This window comes from Balaenoptera physalus, assembly GCF_965194825.1.
Source record: "Balaenoptera physalus genome assembly, chromosome: 15".
Taxonomy (NCBI): Eukaryota; Metazoa; Chordata; class Mammalia; order Artiodactyla; family Balaenopteridae; genus Balaenoptera; species Balaenoptera physalus.
Window position 1 is genome coordinate 40,754,867 of NC_138894.1, and position 21,973 is coordinate 40,776,839.

The 21,973-nt window shown below is 37.0% G+C and overlaps 1 long non-coding RNA gene across 1 annotated transcript in view; it reads right to left on the minus strand.

The window, feature by feature from the left end:
• LOC309643712 overlaps positions 1–21,675 on the minus strand; it is a 129,664-nt gene extending 107,989 nt beyond the window's left edge. The window contains exon 1 of the long non-coding RNA XR_014254019.1: positions 21,030–21,675. This is a non-coding gene — a long non-coding RNA (uncharacterized lncRNA). The remainder of the gene's footprint in view (positions 1–21,029) is intronic.
• Between the last annotated feature and the right edge of the window lie 298 nt (positions 21,676–21,973).

Below are 21,973 nucleotides of genomic sequence, written 5' to 3' on the forward strand. Positions count from 1 at the left end.
GGACCTGATTTCAATTCCTACATCCTGTCATCAGTGACTCTCGGGATATTTTGTTCTTGCAAGACTAAAGATGTGATTCGAATTTGCCATACGGACAGAGCTTAATGCGATGCCATTTTTACCGCTGGAGCCCTCAATCAGTTAATTAAACATGATCTAAATCACCGCGTGTATTTGTAAAGTAAGATTAATATGGCAAAGTCAAAATAAATGAGGAGTCCTCCCCGTCCTAGGAGTGTGAATCACCGATACGAAGATTACACTTCTGGAAACTCGATACTTTGGAGCAGGCTTTGTTGGTTTAATCCCTCAGACTGCTTTGTGCAACTTGAAACCCAGAGCTGTCATCTTTAGCCAAAATTTCAGCCATAACTTCCTCAGCTTTCACCCCATTATTGAAATCAGCGTTCACAATACTTAACAAAGATCAAACCTTTCAGCGGACCACAGGGCAGCCTCTTACCACCTGGGACACCAGAAACATGTTTAATAAATATTTCATTTTGTTTGAACATGAAGACTTTCCTCGGCTCCCCATTTTTTTTCTTTCCTGGGGAGCTAAGGGCTACCCCCAAGCTGCACATTCCATCACTGTGGCCAGTTAGGTTTATAGCCTTAATAAAAGGATTTTCCCCTTTCACGTGCTAGGGAGCCTTGTTAAACCAGAGCAATTATAGAAACACAAGATAGGTGCTCTGCAAAGATCAAAGCTCACCTAAAGACAGCTCTGTAGGAATTTGGAGCTCTCTTTGAAAAGCGCTCAGTTTACAAAGTATAGAGGTATTAAACCCCAGGAATTAAAAAAAAAAAAAAAAAAAAAAGCCTAGTTTCAAATACTGTTAAAAGTCTGACAGTAGTTAATATGGGATCTCCTTCAACCACTCCTTGTGTATTATTCCTAATATCTATTCACGGTGTATCTATAATAGCTCCAAAGGAACTGTTATGCTCAGAAGACATACACATATGATGGATCCTTAATACCAAATATGTTGCTTAACTCTGTAGGTACATTTTAATCTCAGTATGCTAGCTCAGCAGGAAGGGTGAGAAAATAGCCTGTAAATTTCTTTAGGGGGGAAAAAATGCAGTGTGCCTGGCTTTTGCTCTTTGAGGCTCACTTTGTGGGATCCCTAGAAGCTGTACCAGGTGACAAGAGCACCTGTGTTTGAGGCAAAAGCACAACTCACCCAACTGCAAATGGGTGTTGATGTATCCAGCCTTAGGCATTGTAATGTTTCCTCTACCTCTCTAGATTGTATCAGTCTCCCTGAAAGCACACACACACACACATACACACACATCATGCTTGTAGATTCCATTTCAGATCAACATCGATAAACCCTGAGTGGTTTAAACTCAACTCTGTGGCTATGGGGGCTATCAGGTGACAAAGGGTTTGAGGATTCCCTTCTCCAGTGGGCTGTGTGTAAGCCAAATGACTTCTTTTGTGTGCAGAGACACACAAAACAGAGCAGTGTAAATGGGCTCAACCTGGGATTTTGAGTTCTGTGCTTCAGTTTCAGAAAATGAGTTATTTAAAAGGCAGCAACTTGAGGACATGGGGGCGGGGGAGGGGGGGAACTGGGGCGAAGTGAGAGTAACATCGACATATATACACTACTGAGTGCAATATAGCTAGTGGGAAGCAGCCGCATAGCACAGGGAGATCAGCTCCGTGCTTTGCGATGACCTAGAGACATGGGGTAGGGAGGGTGGGAGGGAGGCTCGAGAGGGAGGGGATATGGGGATATATGTATGGATATGACTGATTCACTTTGTTGTACAACAGAAACTAACACAGTATTGTGAAGCAATTATACTCCAATAAAGATCTAAAAAAAAAAAAAAAAAAGAAAGAAAAGCTAGTGAGTTGGGACTATTTGTTTAAAAAAAAAAAAAAGGCAGCTTTTGCCAGGAATATTTTGATATTGATTTAGAGGACATCATTTGGGGGGTTTGGTGTCCAGTAGTCTTAGCTTTGAAAAATGCATAGATCAATGCAAATCCCTCATTTTATATCAGCATTTCCATTTTGAAGAAAACATTTTAATGATAAAAATAAGACTGCTTGTATGTGCTAGGCTCTAGGCTAAGCAGGTCACACTGAACATCTTATTTAGTCTTCATGACAACCCTATGAGGTGGGTTCTATTATTATATTTATTTTATAGACGAGGAGACCAAGGCGAAGAGCTGGTGTGTAATTTGCCGAAATCACACAGCTCATAAGAGGCAAGGTTGTGATTCTAATCTGGGCTACATAACGCCAGAAACCAAGCTTTTATAGCCTCTGCCTATCTGATTTGAAGTGTATTGTGTGTTGCGACCTAAAGTTTCTATTTTATAGTTTCCTTTTATTTAGCAGTAACTTTTAGGATTTGAAACTAAAGTTAAAACAGAAGTTATTTTTTTTTTCCCCTGATTAACTTTCTGCTTTTAATTTTGGTGTTAAGTGAATAATGTAACTTTAAGCTTTTTGTTTCTCATACTTTATTTTCAGATATGCCAAACACCAAAAATAAATTGAGAGAGTTTCATGATAGTAAACAACTTTTTTTTGCCTTGGAATCACCATTTCATAATTCATCTAAGAAAATGTCATTATTGAAAGCAAAAACATTCAATTATCTTGTTTGTCTTCCCTTTAAATACAGCTTTTCCTTAGACTAGAGCAAGATTCTGGTATTTTATCTAATGGTGAAGGAGATTGTTTCAGATTTGGAAGTATTCTGTTGCAATGTTAGTCAGATAGGTCTGAATTAGAATCTTAGATTCACCAATATACGGTTCTGTAATCTTGAGTAACTAGTTAAGTACTCAGGGTCAGCAGATTATCATTGGTAAAATGAGAAAAAGTAATGCCAATCATATATTGTTGCTATGAGAACTAAAACGAATAACATTTATATAACACTTAGCAGAGGGTGTGACCTAAAGAAATATTACCCTCTTGTCTCCTCCTTTTGATTGCATTTATAATAGACTTGATTGAAAATGTCCCCCATTCTCCTTTAGAAAGGCTTTGAAAGTCCCACTTTCAGAATCTGGCACTTTATCAGATAATAATTCTGGGGTCCTGATCAAGCTCGAGTGTTTGTATAACAGGAAGCCCTTTAACCACTCCTGCTGGGCCCCAGACTCTGAACAAGGAGAAACTTACCCTTGTCAGAGCTTTGCTTGATCATTGGATATCAAGGGGACACTTGAAATAAGGTACAGTTTCAGTTTTTAGATTATGAATACGGTGGATTTTAAGAATTTTCTAGCTGTCTTCTGTGGATTGTCAGATCTCATTTGAACAAATATCTTGGCAACCACATATGTCATCCTACCCTTTGAGACCTTGTCACCCACTGCTCCAAGACAGGCCACTTCCTCCTGAGGCTACGGGGACCTGGCCTGCGTGTTCAAATAGCCTCTAGCTTCTTGCTGGTATGCAATAAATATTAATAATTATTCAATCAATCAATATGACACCTTTCATAAGCACTAAATTTTTCACAGTATAAAAACACAGCTGACATTTTATCGAAATTTAAGACTTTTCGAGGGGTCATATTTATCTTTGATCTGAGTATATGTCTATAGAAACATATAGGCATGCCAATATCCTCTTAAGAGGGACTGTTAATGTCAAAAAATGTTTATTCTGTCTCTCGATATCTCCAGGTTCTTTGCTTTCTTCACTTTTCATAATCTTTCTTTGTCTGCGTGTAATATTCTCATTGTCTTTAGAGGCATTCAACATGCAGCTTGCCTGTAAGATCAAGCTTCTCTGAAGATGTCATTTTAGCGAACTATGGAAAGTTGTCTGTCACTGAATACTGCATCAAGATAATTCTGCTATGACCTCTTACCCAAAGGTTTGTCTGCTCTCCCAGAGTCTGCCTACATAGAAACACTTGGTATTTAGTCAGAACATCTGCTTTCCTTCTGAGGTTGCAAAGAAAAATACATGGCACCCAGTTAAATTAGAGTTTCTTCAGATAAACCATGAATAATTTTTAGGATAAGTATGTCTCGTGCAATATTTGGGACATACTTATACTACAAGATTATTCATGGTGTATCAAAATTCAATTTAATTGGACTTCCTGTATTTCATCTGACAACTCTATTTCTTCCACCTTATTAGTGAATAAAGTAAACTCAGCGCGCCTTCCATTAACTCTTCTGGGACTCAATACTATGCCATTTGGTGGTGGTGGAAGGGTGGTTTGCTTTTGCATAAACACTGGGAGACCTTTGAACCAGAGATTGAGAACTAAGTCGGAAGAGATGGTTTTGATAATCTGGAAAGGCTAAGGATATTAGGCTATGAAGCCACAGATTGTAATTAAATTTTCTGATTTGCTTTACTCATTCTGTGTAAAGGCAAAAGTGAAAATGACTTCATTAAAATAGTATAGGAAAGCAGACTACCTTTGGATATGTTATTCATTTATTCATTATTTATTGTTTCATTCATTTGACAAATATTTATTGAAGGCCTACTATGTGTCGGAAACTGCGTGACAGTTTAAGAATATTTCTATATTTATATTATACTTATGTTCAGGTCCAAGGGTACTGTGTGTACCTGGATTTTAATGGTGATCATTTTGAATAGCAATGGCTGTAGATGCCTAAATCATGCTTCTTTCCGTCTAATCAAACATCGATAATAGACATCAAGAGTACTTGTGATAACTAATGATGCATATTTTATTGGAAGTCTTTTCATTTCACCTTTAAAGATAGCTGTATACTTAGAAGATTATGTTATATCAATACCTATATTTTTATATTTATAGCCACATCTTTGAAAAGAAACTGTTTTCCCATAGCACTGAGTTAAATCATGATTCATCCTATATTTTTAGAATCAGAAGGTCAAAATATTGTTCAGGTATATTGCTTCATCTTTCAGACATCAAAATGATTCTTATCAATTGTCCTCCTTAATTTTTAAGCCATTTTTACCCATTTTGAGGTTATGGGGAATTTTACATGTATTTGATTGGATTCAGTTAAATAGGCTGTGCAGCTTTTACTATGCCTTGTAATTTTTTTCATTACAATAAAAAGCCTTTTAAATCACTGCTACTTAGAATTATATTGAAAATACTTGTGATACTTTTACATACAGTGAGTTTAATGCCAGGATGTGAAAGCAAATTGATTGTAGGCAATTCTGTGCTTGAGCACCCCAGAGTAAAAAGAATTACACTAGTAACCCTGGGGACCTCCTGCTCTCAGAAAGGCTCTGTGTACTCACACATCCACTGGCAGGTGAAAAAAGAAGGGATTGTTTCATTCTGATCTGAAATTTTATAAACACATTTTAATTCAGGGAAATAATTTTTGAGGGGGAAAAAGCACCTCAAGAGACACATATGTTTAATGTTTTTAATTTGGTAAAATGAGCTGCAAGGAAAGTGTGTCGTCTTTGCAATAAGCATTCGAACATCTTTTAACGGTGACTTAAAGGCAGACAACCTGCCATCTGGAGGGTGTGTTGGGTGTGGAGGGGCTTAGATGTATCAGCAGAGAAAACCCTCAAGGACTTTTTACCGTTGACACGCTGGTCGGAGTGAGAAGTACTTGGGGCTTTTAACCAGAGTCTCTGAAGACGCAGACCTCAATCAGCTTGAGGAGCAACTACGTGTTTTAGGAGTGAATTTAGATTGTCATGTAAACATTAGAGAGAATGAGTTAATATTTGGGGGATGGGCCCTTGGTTGAGATTATGATCCCTGATGAGTCATTCTTGATTCTTCTTTCTTGGATCTTCAAGGTGAAAGGCATCAAGGAGTTCTTGGCTTTTCAGTGAAAGCAAAACCCAGATGTGTCAGGTTTGATTTTAGCAGGCAGCCTAGCTGCATATACTTATTCCCTTCCCTTCCCAAGCTGAGCCGGGGCAGATATTAAGGGAGGGGGTGAAGGTGGGAAATAAAGAGATAGATGCGTCTGTCGATATGGGCCATTCATACCTGGAGGGGCCAAAAGGGAAAATATAAAGAGACTAGTGGGTCTGGCGATAATATGGTTCTAAATGAAAATGAGGCAGTTTATAGAAAAACACATTTCTACATGGCCTTGAACAACTTCTAGATGATACCTCATGGGACCATAGCCTCTTATCACCAGTTCCCTTGAAGAGAGTGGCTCATCCAAGACCTTCCCTCTGGGCTCTCATGCTTGTCCAGGCACAGCTCCACCGTGTGTGCCATCCACATCAGGTGACAGTGATGGACTTCTCTTTGGAGAGGCCATCCACGCAGAGGGGTATAAGAGGGCAGGCCCCAGAACCCACTGCCTACCTTCAAATCCCAGCTCTGTCATTAATTAGCTGTGCAACTTTAGGCAAATTATAGAACCTCTCTGTGCCTCTACTTCTTCATCTGTAAGATGGGAAGGATAAAGTCCTTGGTTACGACCACCATATGCACCTTCTCTAGTAGGCTGTGAGACTTCATGCTGAGACTGCTTGTTATTTTTGCAGTCATAGGTAGTTAGAAAATGAAAGTGTATGAACGTAGAGAGACAATGAGAGCATTTTTCACCTGTGTGTTTATTGGAATAATTGTCCCTGACCACGGTGAAGACCTGGCCAACAACACACACAATCATTTAAGTCCTTTTAGTAAAGTATCGTGTAGAAATAGTCCTCAAAGGTGGATTCTGAGGGATCACCTGGCCCAATGTTTTCCTTTTATAGACAACTGTAGCCCAGCAAAGTGAGCCCTGTAGCCAAGTATTGGTAGCGCCAGGACTAACTTTCACATCCCTTGTCATCCTGTGCCATGCGCATTCCGTGACACCATGCTAACTTTCAGTCTTTATTACAAAACAGATTCAATCGAGCCATTATTAGGAGGCCCTTCTTACGATTTTCCATCTGAAAAATATCCCCTCTTTTAAGTCTCCTGAACCATTCTCTAGATTATTCATCTGTGTATCCTGAAAACTGTCTGCCAAAATGGTAGCGTTCATTTGCCAACACCAGCCCCCTCCAAGAGATAATGCCAATCATCATACCACTGGTTAGTTACAACAGGCCTTGCCGGCCTTTCTCAAAGAGGACTGTTAAAATGTGTTGCTCATGGGCCACACCTCACATGTTTATCATCCATCATTCTCAACATCAATTCTATTCTTCCACTTGTCAGGGATAGTCACTTGACCTCAAACGCACCTTGTTATTTCCACCGCGATAGCTTTGTTCATGTTGCGTCTCTTACCTGGAATGGCCTTTCTGCTCCTACCCAGCCAACTCACCAGGTCCTGCTCAGTTTTACCTCCCCCATAGGGCCTTTATTAAGTATCCCAGCTCACAGCTAGTTAGTCGAAGCAGGTAAGGGTTAATGTTACACTCTGTTTTGATAAATATCCATGGTATCTCAGCATCCTTTTATGAATATTGCTGAAACCAGCCCTCTGGTCTTTTAGGCCAGAGCTGAGTATGTTTCTACATGCAGTCTGACCATCTGCACTGTGGACTAATGCAACATCTTGTTGTCTGGTCTTCCTGAGAATGCATTATATAGATTGCAGGTCATTTAGAATGCAGCTGCCGGGGTCGTGACTCACACAGAGATTAATCATTACGCCTGGGTTGGCTTCATTACTTTGACTACCCATTACATCTTACTGAGATTATAAAATGTTGCTTTTAACTTACAAGGCCTATACCAGCATCCACTTATCTCTGAGACATGCATTTATACTGTTTTCTTTGGTATTATCAGGTCACTGAAAATTGCTAGTATTTCCCATAAGCTTTGACATCAAAAATTAAGTCATGCTGAAGCTGGCTGACACCAGATTGAGTAACATGTCTAGAAAAGAAAGTATATCATGTGTTTTATTATAAATAATATAAAATTTTACCATGCACATCTAAAGGGGTGGGATGAAAATTTTAATAAAGGAACCGAGATTTTTCTCCAACGTTCCTTTAAACTAGTAACATCTTCACAAGAAAATGAAAGATTGTCTTGTAATTGGAGAGGTACTAATTAAAATACTGCCAAACTGGTGCAAGCCATCTGTATTTTCTGTGGCATTATCCCATTCCCTTCATCATGTGATTCAGCTCTATCCTGAAAAAAGAAAAAGATTCTAAAGAAAAATATTGCTAATGCTCCCAGTACACAGTGAGCGTAAATGGAAAAATTAAGAAAGAAGATATTTACTAACAAAAATTGCTGTATAAATTCAGCTAACAGAAATGAAAAAGAATTGCAAATAGAGATGGACTCGGTTAATTTCCCCAAATCTATATTCATGTAAGGTCTTCCCAGGAGCAAAAAGAAAAAAAGGCAAAAGTAAAAAAATTAGGGAAGGACGATTGTGGAAGCATCATAGCTCAACACACTTCTCCAATTGTATTCCCGATGATTGTATTTTAAGGAACTTAAAATTAAATCTTAAAATATATGTGACAGATTTGTGAACCTGAAGGGGAAATGGAAAATTATATATGTTGTGAATGTTTATATTTAAGAGCAAAAGTTGTATATTAGAATTTCAATCCTTGCATGAAATTTTGAATATGTTATTTCCTTAGTGAGAACTTAAACTTACTTGTGGTTCTTGGTACAGGTAGTGAGGATGAACTTGTTACTGATTCATCTCAAAAATTTGATGAGGTCTCATAAAACATGACTGGCAAGTAAATATAGAATTACCAATAATAATAAAAATATAGAACAAATTGATTCTATGCCATGTATTATTTTAAGCACTTTACATACAGTAACTTGTTTAATGCTCACCATACTTCTGCGAGGTTGGTATTATTGTTATCTTCATTTTACAGATGAAGAATCTGAAGCCAAGAGTTCAAGAAACTTGACCAGTCACATAGCTAGTAAGTGCTGGCACCAGGATTCAAACTCAGCTGGTCTGGCTCCTGAATTCATGTTTATAACTGTTATGCTGTATTACATCTTGGAGTTAATGAGCATCTTTCAGTTGCATCAAAAATTATCCAAGATGTATATTATCAAAATAACAATTTGAAGGCAAGCAGAATAGGAGACAATGGATTTGATGATTTATTATTATTGATTAGGATCCAGGGTTCAAATGTATTCTATGCAAAAACAAGGTCTATCTTTTAGTCTAGATGAATTTGTGATAGTAGGTAAATGTGAGGTGACTTAATTTGATGGAGAATGGAGGGCTTTCTGAGCAAGGAGTCTGGTACACCATCTAGAAGATAGTCTGAAGACATTCCTGCAATCTCTCCTGTATACCCCCTACTCCTAGATCTAGACGATGTGTCAAAGAATAGAATAATTATTTCAACTAGAACACAGGCAACATTAGAGAGCATTTGTTCATGTGGATAAAGTTTAAGTCTTGACTATTTCAAATGAGCAGAACTTGCAGTAGTTAACCAAAGATCAGCCACCATAAAAGAAGTAACGACATAGAAAGAAAAAAAAAGCATGCAAATTCTTATCCTAGTTCTGGAATTAATGTGTCCCATGGATTCAATAATATCAGACCTTCTTTATTGTTTCTTGGAAACATAGACAAGAACTGTATGCACCAGTGCCTTAAAATCTACAGAAGAATCACTCAGTTTCTTTTTTTTCTAAAGTCTTTATTGAATTTGTTACAATATTACTTCCATTTTATGTTTTGGTTTTTTGGCCACGAGACATGTGGTATCTTAGCTCTCGGACCAGGGATCAAACCCACATCCCCTGCATTGCAAGGTGAAGTCTTAACCACTGGACTGCCAGGAAAGTCCAATCAGTCACTGTTTTTGATTGTTATTAGGAAAACCAACACATTTATCTAGCAGTGAGAAGGATTCTCCTGTGTTGTTCTTTTCGGTACCGTTGGATTGTAATTTCCTTTGACTGGGGACATTTCCTTTTTAATTTTTTCACCTTGTCTTGAATAGAGCTTTTCATGCAGGAGAACTTTAATTTGTGTTAACATGCTAAATGTAAAAAGCTGGGGTTTGGTCCAGTTTACCAAACAGATATGGGTGCTTCTTATGTAACAGGAGCTGTGCTAGTCATGGGGACACGAATGACTTAGCTGTGGGCCCCACCCTTGAGGGATGTAGTCTTGTTGAGTTTGCTGTGAAGCATTTACCTATCAGAATCATTGGTTTAGGGGCTGCCAATCATTTCACAGATTTCCTCTCCAGTGTCCTATGTCTGCTGGAATCAGCTTGTTTGTCTCACCCTTAGCCACCTAATCCTGTGAACTGGTGAAAACTTATCTGGCATTCATCATTTGGGGACTTGGCAAGTGCCATTTTGAAAAAAAAAAAAACAAACCCTCCCCTCAAATCAAAAAAACCCACACTCTTAAAAAACACAAAACAAAGCAATAAAACATCACAACACCTTAGAATAATTTTTGATATCAATTTATAAAAATTGATATGAAAATGAACTCTTGGTATTAATTTTTCTTTCCAAAGAAGGGGGAAGACCTTAGTAAAGCAAGCTACAACACTGCTGACATACTGGCTGAAGAATTTGTATTGTTTTGCCAAATGGAAACAGAGCTTAGAGCTCTCATTCTTCCTTTCTATGTTCCTGGTTTATATCCCAAATGGAACACATTTGGTCTAATAAGCAATTTAAGCATTTTAATTTGCTGTTATGTTCTATAACGTCTCTGTCCTGTTTTTTTTAAATAAAAATAATTACATGAAATTTGACTTGAATATTTTTTCCATGGCAGGATTTATAATTATTCTCATCACTCTACAGGAGGAAATAATGCATTAATAACACAGTTATATGTAAGTCATAATACAAGTCAGTAAATGTGCTGGGGCACAGTTCTTCATGGTCTAACCCAGAGGTTGACAAACTACAGTCCCAAATATGGCTTATTGCCTGCTTTTGTAAATAAAGTTTTGTTGAAACATAGGTACAAACATTCACTTACATACTGCCTAGGTCTACTTTTGTACAACTATGACAGAGTTGTGTAGATACAAAAACGATCGCATAGCCCACAAAGGCTAAAAGATTTACTATCTGGCCATTTACAGAAAAAATTTGCCAACCTCTGGTATAAACTATCCTGTACATAGACTTGTTCTGGGCAAAAAAAAAAGCAAGTTTAAAATTATAGTTAACAGGCTTTCAATCTATTTTTTAAATAACTTGCATAAATTAAAATGAAAGTTAAGACTTTTCTTTTAACAGATTTACTGATTTCAGCGATGCAGACACTAAGATCATATTCAGATTTATGCAATAGACACAAGTTGAACACTTTTAACTTGTAAGTAATAGACTGAGATATATGGGACTAAAAAGGTGACTAAAAACAGCCCTAAAATTTGCTCATAATCTGGGAGTAGCAATGGTAGACACACCCAAGTAACTATCACAGGTCTAATGCAATTAGCTGTATTTGAAGAATGAAAAAAATATTGAGAGGGAGAGGAAATGTTGGAAGTATTTTATTAACTAGATGTTAGAAATCTGAAGGATTCTGCCAGCAGAGCTGAGGAGACAAGTCATTTTAAATAGAAAAGTGTGCAAATACATGGAAACAGGGTATGAATAAGATGTTCATGGGAAACTATATTTTAGAAAGAAGAGTTAATTTTGATGGAATGTATTTATTCTGAATTTTAAAAAATCATTGTAGGAACTAATGTTTTCACAGTGGGTTTAGAAGGGATATAAGACATGGTACTCTCCATGGAGAAGCTTAAATTTGAATTACAGGTTCAAAACTAAAGCCCATAGCAATTAAAAAAATAAAGAAGTGTAAGACTTGTATATTGAAAACTATGAAACATTGTTGAAAGAAATTAAAGAGGACCTGAGTAAATGGGAAGGCATCCATGTATATGGATTATGAGACATTAATAACACAGCAATACTCCCCAAATTGATCTACAGATTCAATTCCTATCAAAATCCCAGTTGGCTTTTTTGAAGAAATTGATGGACTGACCTTAAAATTCATATGGAAATATAAGAAACCCAGGATAGCCAAAAAAATCTTGAAAAATACAAAGTTGGAGGACTCACACTTGCAATTGAAAAACTTAGTGCAAAGCTTACAATAATAAAGACTGTGTGGTATAAGAATAAACATATAGATCAATCAAACATATAGATCCAAGGATGACAAAACAGTTTAATGTGAGAAAAATAGTCTTTTTAACAAATGGTACTGGGACAACTGTATCCACAAGCAAAAAAATGAAGCTGGACCCCAACCTCACACCATATATAATAATTAGTTCAAAATAAATCGAGACCTAAATGTAACAGCTAAAACTATGAAACTCTTAAAAAAATATAGGTATAAATATTTGTGACCCTGGATTAAGCCATTGTTTCTTAGACAAAACACTAAAAGCATAAGCAACCAAAGAAAAAATGGATAAATGGCACTTCTCAAATTAAAAACTTTTCAAAGTACACTATCAAGAAATTGAAAATACAACCCACAGAATTGGAGAAAATATTTGTAAATCATATATCTGATAAGGGTTTAGTATACCGAATACATAAAGAACCCTTACAGCTGAACAATAAAAAAATTTAACCCAATTTAAAAATGGGCAAAGGATTTGAGTAAACATTTCTCCAAGGTGTGATGCAAATGTCCAAATAAGCATATTGAAAGATGCTCAACAGGATTAGTCATTAAGGAAATGAAAATCAAAACCACAATGAAATACTACTTCATACCCACTAAAACAGCTTTAAGAAGAAAGACATGAATATGTGTTGGCAGTATGTGAAGAAACTGGAATCTTCATACATTGCTGGTGGGAATGTAAAATGGTGCAACCTCTTTGGAAAACAGTTTTGGTAGTTCCTGAGAAGCTTAAACATGGAGTTACCATATAATCCATCAATTCCACCCCTAGGTAAATGCCAAAAGTAATTGAAATATGTTCATACAAAATCTTGTATGTGAATGTTCATAGCAGCATTATTCATATTAGACAAAAAGTGGAAACAACCCACTGATGAATGGATAAACAAAATATGGTATTTCTATACAATGGACTATTATTCAGCCATAAAAAGGAATGAAGTACTGATTCATATTATAACAAAGATGAACCTTGAAACCATTCTGCCAAGTAAAGGAAGGCAGACACAAGAGGGGACCGTTCCTTTCATATGAAATGTCCCGAATAGGCAAATCCCTAGAAGCAGAAAGTAGTTTAGTGGTTTTCAGGGGCTAGAAGGAGGGAGGAATGGGGAGTGACTGCTAATAGGTATGAGGTTTCTTTTTGGAATGATGGAAATGTTCTGGAATTAAATAGTGATGATGGTTGCACAACTTTGTGAATAGAGTAAAAAGCACTAAGTAGCACACTTTAAAAGGATGAATTATGTGAATCTCAAAAAAAGCAAAACAAACAAGAAAATGAAAGCCTATGAAGCAATTAGCTAACTGTGTGAGTGGGAATCAATGGGAAATGGGAGTTGACAAGAGAAAACTCCTATGTGCTAAAGGGGCTGGAAGGCTGAGAAGGATGGATAAGATAGCCTTAACTGTGATATGCTGGGAACAATGGAAAATCGGTTTGGAAATGAAGTTGTGTTAGGTTATTTGGAGACCTTAGGGGTCAGTTAGAAAAATGTTATAAAGGGTTGCAGATGGAGAGATAGGGAATCATTGTAGGTTCAAGAGGTTGAAAGTAGAAGAAGAAAGAAAAGCTACAAAAGAGTCAGAGATAAAAATGTAGAATTAAAATGTAAAAGTGACAAAAATCCTTTATTTGGACAAGGCTAATTTAAATAATGAAATATATTCTACAATTTTATGTATATGAGTATATATATATATATATATATATATATACACACACAAAACTTGTAATATATGTGATCTCATATAATAATGTTGGCTGCACTAAATTCAGGCACATCCTAATAATTCTTTTGTTCGAATTAGAAACATAAATTCTACTCTTCTAGCTATTCAAGAACTATTCAAAAATTTTTAAAAATTACAGATGTTGAAGCTCGCTACAAAAAAGTGTATAGTTTTAAAAAGCTTAAAAGTTATACATATTTGTAATTATAAATGTATAGAAGTAATCTTGGAACATTAGTCTAAATCCTTAATGAATGAGATAAGGGTGATCCTGGGAGCTAGGAGACAATGGGTTTATGAGGAACTTTAACTTTTTACTTTCTTTGTTTCAGTAATGGCTGTACTTTTACAACCCAAATGCATTTATCTACTGCTTATATGGTTAAAAATTTAAAAATACAAACAAAATTTGTACTGGACTGTAACGTAGGTCTTTAATTTACCAGGAAAAATGATCGTTCTTTTTCTGTAACCTAGATCTCCCATACTTCTAATAACAATTAAGAGTCATATACATTTCTGATGTCAAATCATTAAGTGTATGTAGCCAAAGTCATCTTCGTAAAGTAGTGCTTTGGCCAATAGGCATCTTTAGATGACTGTTTCTCTGTAGATCTTCAGTCTCTAATATGGTATCTAAATATCCCCAATGGTCATGATGATGATGATGATGATAGTTAACAATGACTGAACTCTAACTGTATCCCAGATGCTTGTTTAGGTGCTTTACAGGTAGTAACTCATTAAATTCTCACAACCACCCTATCAGGTAGGCACTACTATTATTCCCATGTTATAAATGAGGAAACTGAAGCACTGAGAGATTAAGTAATTTACCAAGCCCACATGTCCCTAAAGAGGTAGATCTGGGATTCATGTGGTCCCACAATTCCAGAGTACAAGTCTCACTGTGATGTTCTCCTGGCTCACACCTACCTTTCCAGCCTCATCTTTCACTCACCTCCAGTCTTTCTATCTCCCAGACACACACTGTGACTCAGCCACTTGGTGCTCTTCAGCATTTGCCAATATCCCCCATATTTCTGAGGAATATGGGCTTTTGTACAATCCTGGGACACACAGCTTGGAGATTCCCAGAACAGAGTGGATCTGAAGCTTGGGTCTCTGTCCATGTCATTTCCTTTAATCTCCACATCACTTCAAGGCTCAGCTCAAATGCTATTTCTTCCATGTAGCCTTTCTTGCTTTTCTTAACCTGAATTTCTTCCTCCTGCTCTGCTCCCAAAGCCCCTCTTTGTCACTTCTCTTATAGCATATACACCACATTCTGTCTTTTATAAGCTTCATGGCTATTCATGTCTTTCCCCATTAGATGTTAAGGTCTCTGAAGGCAGGGGCCAACTCCTGTTCATCCTTTACAGTGTATTGATTGCCTTGGTAACATCTTTTTGAATTATTTAGGTTTGCAAAATTGTCAAAAAGCATACTTAATATTTAGATCATTAGAGTCAGACAATTCATTTAAAAGCTTTCTGAGCAGAGTTTTATATGTATGTATATAAGAACTTAGAAGTTCCGTTTTAGCTAATACGTGTATTCAAAAGTTAGCAAAATTGAGTTTCGTGTGTGATACATGTTTGAATAATAATAGTAATAATAATAAAGCTAATAATAATAGTTGTAATAGGTGACGTTGATGTAGCACTTATGATGTGCCAGTACTTTATTTTGTTTGATATTCAAACACATGTTTGAGGTTGGCACGATTAAATCTCCTTTTTATAGGAAAACCTGAGGCTTGCCTAGGAGAGAATATGTTGTCCAGACTCACAGGGGTAGTCGGAGTCCAAGTCAGGACCTGAAGTCCAGTCAGCCTGATTCCAGAGCCCCAGCTCCTTGTTACTAACGCTGATTTTCAATTCTATGCAATGAAGCATTAGGAAGGCAGAACTTTGTAGTGGGATTAATGCGGGGTTGGATCATGGATAACAAGGTTTTCAGTCCTGGAAGTCCTGTTGGATTGTCCTTCAACATTTTCAGGTCTCATTTGTCCAATGTGCTGAGGATGGGGGTAGTGGATCAATAAATACTCAAGGTCTCCTCCAGTTTTAGTCAATGATTCTCAGAAGAAGCAAAGCCTCTTTGACGTTCACCAAGCGTTACATATGGCATGTGTCAAGAGCTGTGAAAATTTTATTTAATCCACTGTGTTTATTTTCTTCAACATAAAGGTGAAATATTTTTACATTTTCCCAATGCATTTCTCAGTAATAACATAGCCAGTAAAAATATTTTTGTTCGTGTAGAGCAGTGCTATTATATCTTAGCCAAAGAAAAAGCACACTATTATACACTGGTGGAAGGAAAAAAAGCCTCATTTGTTATCAAGAAGGAGCAGAAATATAGCAATTATTATACTGCCCTTTCCCTAATTTGACTTAAATTAGTGACTTTAAGTTATCAGAGGTTATGAAATATACAGTATGTGCACATAGGAGACAAAAATATTGCTTGCTAGTACCTACGTTTATGACATTAATCTATCTCTCAATGATCTAATATAAAATAAACCATTTGAAAGCAATTTCATTGAAATACTTTCAGAAATGTTGAAATGAAAATATTAATCTTTTGGAAGTGTCTTGTTGGATGGGTTTTCTTTATCCCAGGAAGATGGGTTAGGGAAGGCTGAGAATAAAGAAACAGCCAAGAAGATGCAAAACCAAGAGGTAAAAATATCAGCCACACACCAAGAGTGCTGTTTCCATCTTCCCTTCCTCCTTTCTTCTCTCCCTCTCTTTTTCCCTGTCTTCTTCCTTTCTTCCTTATGTCCCATCTTCTACAAATATCATGGCGGTCCTACGCTAAACAAGATATTGTGCCAAGTACATACAGAAGGGAAACAAAGCAAGACCCACTCCCATGGAGTCTGGGCACCAGGGATTTTCCATAGAGGTGGGTCAGTTTCCTTGGAGGAGTTCTGAGTGTGATGATAGGCTGAAGGGTCATACTTAGTCCACTCATGGGTACTCACCTATTTGACAGGTCCTTTTAAATTTTTCCCCCCTTTTGTGCAGTACCGTTCCTGCATATTACCGTATTTTCTTACTCAGTGTACTTTCTCCTTAACAATAAATAAATAAATAAGCTAATTTTAGTCTTTTAAGATAATTGAAATGCTATAAATGTATGTAATTAAAGCCACTCTAAAAAAATATAATTGGGGCTGGGAGATGGATGCATTTTTCTCTTTCTGATATACAGGTGTATTTCACAGCTCTCTATGTAGTTCCTTCACAATAGAAGCAAAGGACAGTTCTACCTCAAATATGATGAAAACTCTTCAATGACTTATCACTTCACTTATAATAAAATCCAGTTTGCTCTCTGAGGTCCAGGATGATCTGGCTTTTCTCTACCTCTGCTTTATCTTGTCTCCTTTCTGTACCTTGAGTACACCATGGTCTTTTCCAATTCACCTTCTCAAACCTCAGTGTTGATTTCCTGTGTTGCCATTCTATTACCATCTCTATCTTGTTTGTTTGCCTACTTATTTATTGTCTGTCTTCTCCACAAAATGTGAGCTTCATGAGGAACTTTATCTCTCTTGTCTGCTACTACATCCACAGGGCCTAGCATAAGTGCCTGGGACATATTTACTGAATACGGGGGTGAATGAACAAATGAACAGGCATGCTCATTTGAAACGCAGAAAAAACAGAATGGCTTGTCTTACAGAAGATGGATAACATGTTAAGGATATGAATTTGATAGGACACATCTTGGGTTCAAATCCCAGCTTTATCAGTTACAAATGTGTGGCCTTGGGGAAAACTACTTAATCTCTCTGTGTCTCACTTTCTAGAGAATGAAGGTTATACTGGTACCTACCTCAAGGTTTGTTGTGATTATTAAACAAAGCAATACAAGTAAAGTACTTTGATCAGTAAATGCTAAAGGATGGTCAGGAAGTCTCAATATTCAAGAATTTGAGAAATGCTATCAACCACTAGGATTCTAATGCCAATGAAAGTTTGGAGGTAGGGTGTCCCATTACTCTTTGCTTGATCTAGTGTGCGTGTGAACCTGAGAGCTAGCAGTCACAGGTGGAGCTGGGAGGACCACATGGTGGCCCAGCACATCCTAAATGCTCATGGCCCTCTTTTAGTTATACTGACAGAAATGATGGAAGGCCACTTACACACAGGTGCAGTGTGGAGCTGGCTGTCACTGACAGTATTTCACTAACAGTTCAGGGGAAAACAACAGTGAGATAAGTCAGCTAATATCTGCCCAACTGCCAGCCTCCACAGCATCAGGGCTTGCTAGGGAGAAATGACAAAACATTGACATTTTTTAGACTCTACACTTGAATTTGACTCTGAATCAAAGTTTGTAACAGACTGAGAGTGATTCATCAGTTCATCTTTACAGATAGATGAGCAGTCCCTTGTTTCCGTGGAAACTCGCACCTGAGCATATGTGGCTCAGAATGCACATGCTCATGTTTTACATCAAGCAGATACAGGATGAGTTTCTCACGAGAGATTCAATATGTTGTCTTAAACAGAAAAACCAAGACTAGGAGAGAATTGCCATATTAAAATCAGATACTACACATGTGGTTGGCTCTCACAATAATTCCGAGTAAGAGAGACAAGCACTCTTATAATCTGGCCCTTTTGGGGTTAGCAATTTCCTTCATTTGCATCATTTATTTTTTTGAATTGAAAAGTTGAATATACTTCTTCAAATATCCCTTTGAATACATTTAGAATGTCTGATGTTTACACCACTTACTCTTTGGGGATCTTCACGAGCTAAAATCAAGCACTAAGTCCCTATTTCTGCATAGTGGCATGTAAAGAATTAGACAGATTAATGCTTGTCCTGGCATATTTATGACATACTACATGAGGTAATGTTAGCCTTTTTAATGGAAGTCTTAAATATATGATGATCTTTCATTGCTGAGATGCTCCCAGTGCTGCCTCCAGCTTGGGACCTCAGAATGCTCTGGAACTTGACATTTGCCCATAGCACATTTAAATTAGCCAGACCTATCAAGAAAAAAAGGGAGAAGACTCAAACCAGTAGAATTAGAAATGAAAAAGGAGAAGTAACAACTGATACTGCTGAAATAGAAAAGATCATAAGAGATTACTACAAGCAACTGTATGCCAATAAAATGGACAACCTGGAAGAAATGGACAAATTCTTAGAAAAACACAACCTTCCAAGACTGAGCCAGGAAGAAATAGAAAATATAAAGAGACCAATCACAAGCATTGAAATTGAGACTGTGATTAAAAATATTCCAACAAACAAAAGTCCAGGACCAGATGGCTTCACAGGCGAATTCTATCAAATATTTAAAGAAGAGCTAACACCTATACTTCTCAAACTCTTCCAAAATATAGCAGAGGGAGGAACACTCCCAAACTCATTCTACGAGGCCACCATCACCCTGATACCAAAACCAGAAAAAGATGTCACAAAGAAAGAAAACTACAGGCCAATATCACTGATGAACATAGATGCAAAAATCCTCAACAAAATACTAACAAACAGAATCCAACAGCACATTAAAAGGATCATACACCATTATCAAGTGCAGTTTATTCCAGGAATGCAAGGATTCTTCGATATACACAAATCAATCAATGTGATAAACCATATTAACAAATCGAAGGAGAAAAACCATATGATAATCTCAATAGATGCCGAAAAAGCTTTTGACAAAATTCAACACCAGTTTACGATAAAAACCCTCCAGAAAGTAGGCATAGAGGGAACTTACCTCAACATAATAAAGGCCATATATGACAAACTCACAGCCAACATCGTTCTCAATGGTGAAAAACTGAAAACATTCCCTCTAAGATCAGGAAAAAGACAAGGTTGTCCACTCTCACCACTATTATTCAACATAGTTTTGGAAGTCTTAGTCACAGCAATCAGAGAAGAAAAAGAAATAAAAGAAATCCAAATTGGAAAAGAAGTAAAGCTGTCACTGTTTGCAGATGACGTGATACTATATGTAGAGAATCCTAAAGATGCTACCAGAAAACTACTAGAGCTAATTAATGAATTTAGTAAAGTAGCAGGATACAAAATTAATGCACAGAAATCTCTTGCATTCCTATACACTAATGATGAAAAATCTGAAAGAGAAATTAAGGAAATACTCCCATTTACCATTTCAAGAAAAAGAATAAAACACCTAGGAATAAACCTACCTAGGGAGACAAAAGACCTGTATGCAGAGAACTATAAGACACTGATGAAAGAAATTAAAGATGATAAAAACAGATGGAGAGATATACCATGTTCTTGGATTGGAAGAATCAACATTGTGAAAATGACTATACTACCCAAAGCAATCTATAGATTCAATGCAATCCCTATCAAACTACCACTGGCATTTTTCACAGAACTAGAACAAAAAATTGCACAATTTGTATGGAAACACAAAAGACCCGAATAGCCAAAGCAATCTTGAGAAAGAAAAATGGAGCTGGAGGAATCAGGCTCCTGGACTTCAGACTATACTACAAAGCTACAGTAATCAAGACAGTATGGTACTGGAACAAAAAGAGAAACATAGATCAATGGAACAAGATAGAAAGCTCAGAGGTAAACCCATGCACATATGGTCACCTTATTTTTGATAAAGGAGGCAAGAATATACAGTGGAGAAAAGACAGTCTCTTCAATAAGTGGTGCTGGGAAAACTGGACAGCTACATGTAAAAGAATGAAATTAGAACACTCCCTAACACCATACACAAAAATAAACTCAAAATGGATTAAAGACCTAAATGTAAGGCCAGACACTATCATACTCTTAGAGGAAAACATAGGCAGAACACTCTATGACATAAATCACAGCGAGATCCTTTTTGACCCACCTCCTAGAGAAATGGAAATAAAAACAAAAATAAACAAATGGGACCTAATGAAACTCAAAAGCTTTTGCACAGCAAAGGAGACCATAAACAAGATGAAAAGACAACCCTCAGAATGAGAGAAAATATTTGCAAACGAAGCAACTGACAAAGGATTAATCTCCAAAATTTACGAGCAGCTCATGCAGCTCAATATCAAAAAAACAAACAGCCCAATCCAAAAACAGGCAGAAGACCTAAATAGACATTTCTCCAAAGAAGATATTCAGATTGCCAACAAACACATGAAAGGATTCTCAACATCACTAATCATTAGAGAAATGCAAATCAAAACTACAATGAGGTATCACCTTACGCTGGTCAGAATGGCCATCATCAAAAAATCTAGAAACAATAAATGCTGGAGAGGGTGTGGAGAAAAGGGAACCCTCTTGCACTGTTGGTGGGAATGTAAATTGATACAGCCACTATGGAGAACAGTATGGAGGTTCCTTAAAAAACTAAAAATAGAACTACCATATGACCCAGCAATCCCACTACTGGGCATATACCCTGAGAAAACAATAATTCAAAAAGAGTCATGTACCACAATGTTCATTACAGCTCTATTTACAATAGCCAGGTAATGGAAGCAACCTAAGTGTCCATCGACAGATGAATGGATAAAGAAGATGTGGCACATATATACAATGGAATATTACCCAGCCATAAAAAGAAACTAAATTGAGTTATTTGTAGTAGTTGGATGGACCTAGAGTCTGTCATACAGAGTGAAGTAAGTCAGAAAGAGAAAAACGAATACTGTATGCAAACACATATAAATGGAATCTTAAAAAAAAAAAAAGGTTCTGAAGAACATTGGGGCAGGACAGTAATAAAGACGCAGATGTAGAGAATGGACTTGAGGACACGGGGAGGGGGAAGGGTAAGCTGGGACGAAGTGAGAGAGTGGCATGGACATATACACACTACCAATTGTAAAATAGATAGCTCGTGGGAAGCGGCTGCATCACACGGGGAGATCAGTTAGGTGCATTGTGACCACCTAGGGAGGAGAGACTCAAGAGGAGAGGAGGTATGGGGATATATGTATATGTATAGCTGATTCACTTTGTTATAAAGCAGAAAGTAACACACCATTGTAAAGCAATTATACTCCAATAAAGATGTTAAAATAGATAAATAAATAAGAATAAAATGCCTGCTACTTTCTACTACTACTAATAGCTCCTTTTGTGTCAGGCACCATGCTGGACTCTCTATATACTTCCTTTCAAA